Source organism: Rhyacophila brunnea, unplaced genomic scaffold (genome assembly GCF_057557595.1).
Source record: "Rhyacophila brunnea isolate RB1 unplaced genomic scaffold, BYU_Rbru_1.0 scaffold_6, whole genome shotgun sequence".
NCBI lineage: Eukaryota > Metazoa > Arthropoda > Insecta > Trichoptera > Rhyacophilidae > Rhyacophila > Rhyacophila brunnea.
This window is the reverse complement of record NW_028233276.1, coordinates 45179746-45184173: the sequence shown is the minus strand read 5'-3', so window position 1 is coordinate 45184173 and position 4428 is coordinate 45179746.

Genomic DNA, 4428 nt, shown 5'->3' with positions numbered 1-4428 from the left:
GAATAATATTAAAGCATAAATCTATATTTTTCATGCCCAGCTTTATTAATAGGTAGCGACTATAATAATATAAACTTTTTATTCTATTGAATGATTGCCAACCGGAAATAAATTAGAACGGAAACTAATTCAGAAACATCAAAGAAAAAGCTTTTTTCATCTAGATTAGGTATACATAACGTTAATTTTTACGAAACAGATGTTTTTTTTGATAGCGGTTATGAAAATTATAATTCATTTTTTTTGTTATCTAAAAATATCAATGAAAAACTACGGACATATTTTTTTGTTATTGTTATTTTTGACAACTCGTGAAAATATATTAAAAATTATAAATTAATATATTTGGATGGAGACCTTTCGTAATTCCTTTCTCATTTCGTTTGTCACAGTGTTTTGCCATAGTGTACTCTTAATTTTCATCGAATCAGCTGGTTTTAGAGTAAGCATATGACCATTAAGTACCCAGCACATTTCCCTTTTCTCAGTTTGTGCGACCTTTATTATATCACGTAGTTCTGACTCCATGTGACTTTGGAAACTCTTTATTTGAAAATATCAGTTAGATTAAAACTAGCAGATCAAACCCTGTAAATGCGACATGCGACAGCAATGCATAACACCACTTGTATAAATTGTTCCATGACAAAACAGAAAAGTGACAAAACAGAACAACGATAAATATAACTATGACCTTTCAGGAAAAATATAAATTTAATATTGAAATTGTCCTATCCCTTTTATGTTGATAGATTTTAGTAGCACAGATTTTCAATTCGCCATAATAAATCAAATTATATACCTAATTTCTGCATTCCTAATCGCTAGAAAGCCTCAAATAAACGGGACTTTGCCGGCAAGCTTAGGATATCTCATCTTAATCAATATAATATGTTCAAAATGATTAAATGACTAGGTACAACGAAATAATGACCTAACCTAACCCAACCTAACCTAACCTAACCTAAATAGATTTTACATAAATTAATGTTTCATTTTTCCCCTGGCTGTTCAGTTTTGTCTTGTTCTATTTTATCCGGTCACCGTTATTATATATTCGTGGTCGCTATGTTCAAAATGACTAGCTGAATGTTATATGTTTCATAATATGCACTTTAGTATTGGTAGAGTGTACGTTTTACAACTTTGCACTTTTTTGCACTCTTTGCTATACTCATACGCCTCTTTGCTATACTCATACGCCTCTTTGCCTGGATCACCTTGCATAAAAATAGATCAATTGATATTTCCTTGTATTAATATAATTATGTAGTAATAAATAAATAGACAGATTGTGAGTGATATAATATAGATAGCGTTCATGGTGTTTAACCAATTATGTCATGCATATTATTATTTATTAATCTTGCTAGCATTGTATATTATATTGTTATTAATATTAAAATAGGTCTTCTTCTTGGTTGTTTACTAATGGCTGAAGATCATGAACATCATCTTCTGAGCGACCAATACTTTCCACCCCTCTCAGTCATCTGCTTTTCTCGGAGTATAGAAATCTTCTCTGTAAACCTTCAGTACGCTGACGCTATTCCTTTGATTTTCTTTCCCTGAAGTCTACCCAAAATCATCAGTCTCTCCAGGTTATCTAGTACGCACCGAAAAATATCTTCAAAAAACTGCAGACATATTGTCGAGAGCCATTACTTTATCTGTAGTTTTTGCATGATTGACTAGTGTTCATCCTGTGCTCTGTTTAAGAAATACAAAGCATTCGGCACCAATATCACATTTTAAAGCATCAATTGCGCTCCGCTCCCTTACCTTTGGGATCCATGATTCGACACCAAACAAAAATATGGAGAGCACTAATGTTCGAACGAGCATCATTTCTATGTCAATTGAAATTCGCTTCTGAAATATGAAAGTTATAAAAATCTATATATACGATGGCGGCGTGGCTTAAGCGCTGGTCTATAGTCGGCGCTGTAGGATTGGTTTGTCGAATAGACCAAATGCTCAGGAGACGAAAAAAAATTTCATAATCCTATATTTAAATACATGGAGATATTTAAATTGTTATCTTTACAGCATGTATTCATTACCATTACAAAGTAATTTAAAGAAACGGATGCTTCTGGTCCATTTAGATACAAAAAAACATTCTGCGTTAAAAGGTCGATTTTGACAAAAACGGATATTCAACAAACCAATCCTATAGCGACGTAGTGTCGAGGGTCCAAGTTTCAAATCCTGTGTCTGGCAAGTACACATATTGTTTTTCAATTTGTGTATGAGTCAGAGTATGGACCTAATAGGTTGAGCAAGTGGCTGACATCCGTTTCTCGTAAAAATAAAATCTGTAATACAAACCTCCACTCTGTGGAGGCTCATATGATTCTATTAGGATCGGACATGGTCGAAAGAAGAAATATATACCAGTATAGAAGATAATGACCATTGCATTATATAGTACTAACCCAAAGACGCGCGAATGTCGACATTATATTACTTTGTAAGGACCAAATGTCGATTGCTCAATGCGTGCATGCTGCTTGTCCTCCTATATTATGGCTATGAGACACGACACCTGATCAAGACTCAAGAGTCTCGATTTCAGTCGTATAGTTCCTATATACGATAAGTCCACTTTGATGAAATGTTGGCAAACTAAATATTTTCATTTAATACTATTTTTTATTATGAAAACCTATGATCGAATTTATATTATGGTGGTGTGTTGTTTTTATACAAATATTCACTAATTAGCTGTCTACAAGGTCGCATGGACTTATCGGCCTTTGGAACAAACTGAACTGTGGATTTATCGCCAATAAGAATTCATCGTGATTTTGAAACTATCTTTTCATATGAATTTATAGCCTTTAGGAACCGATCAACTGAACCAAATATTGTGGAGCGCTGGTCGTAGAAAAAAATGTCATCATTATCTCAATTTTTACCAAAAGTGGATTTATCGTATATAGGAACTATACGACTCATTTGTTAGTTTTAAGTATTGATATCACCGCTAAATCTTGGCTATATACTAGTACGACTAGGTCACAAATACTCGAGTTCAAAAGCAGACATAGCAGTATGTCGTAACAGATGCAATCAAGAGAAGCATTTTACTTTGCAGGCAAATCTACTCAAGATCTTCAAAAGCACAACAATCCGCATTTTGTAGCATAGTCATGATAATTACAGCGTAGTGACTAATCCTCTCTTAAGCCGGCTCGCACATCACAACTCGCCTTGCGTGCCTGACGGCCATAAATCAAAACTTCCTAGACCCGCCGGTCAGTGTTCCATGATACAACCTCGCACATCTCCAGCGACATCGACATTCACGCGTAATCTCCCGAAACGTCAAAATATACTCTAGCTAGACGACGCCATTGCGCAAATATGTCATCAAACGCGGAAACAGCGATTATTATGTATTGGTACCGGAGACATTTAAGGAAAAGTCTCTCGTCTGCCATTTTTATTGTGTTGATTGTATGAACAAACGTCAAACGCGGTGACTAGCGATGAGCGAGCAATGAAAGTGTAGACAGAGACAGAAATGGCCGATTGTGCGGCTGTGCGCATGCGCGGAGTCGACATTTGTCAATATCGACATGCAGGCTCTAGCAAACGCAACTCATCGCATGCAGGAGCGTCGCAGCGTCGCAGCGTCGCAGCGTCGTAATTGCATCGGCCAATCTGCGAAGCTTCATTTTTTGATAACGTTTGTTTCTTGGTTTACGATGACGTCACCTCGACGAATTCGTCGTAAGACGCATGCGGCGAGTTCTGATGTGCGAGCCCTCTAACTTATACTGATTGCTATAAAAACGATCTACCTACTCTAGATCGGACATGTGCTATTTTTCTACTCTGGAATATGACAGTGTAAAGTAATGAAATATACCTAGAAGTATTGTAAATTAACCCACGTTTTAAGTAAGAAGACATTAAATTTTATATTCTTAACATCTTTAATAATAATTATGTTACAAGTCATGTTCACCATTCGAGTCAGATAAAAATATAAAATAGTTTATTATCAAACATTTTTCAATCGAGGAATTTACATTAATATTTCAATTAAACAATAATATAGATTGCTTTTGACGTTTAATATTTACTATGTAAATTTATTTCGAGTCTTATTTGTGTAATCTTTTCAGAGCCCGGCTATCAAAAAAATATTCATGATTTTAAACTAATGAAATATTACGTAAGATTCAGTACTCGGATTGGAAGTAAGTACATGTCCGATTATGAGCACCAGATCCGGATCAGTATAATTTAGTTGAATTGTTGCCAATTACCAAACAGTAATAATTAGTAATTGATTTGGTTTATGCAGTATAATTATAATGATCATCCAGGTTCATTATAATATTGTTTTGTTGTAGCAATGTAAGTTCTTTTTTATTTATTTTATGTTACTTAAAATTATATGCACATTTGTATATT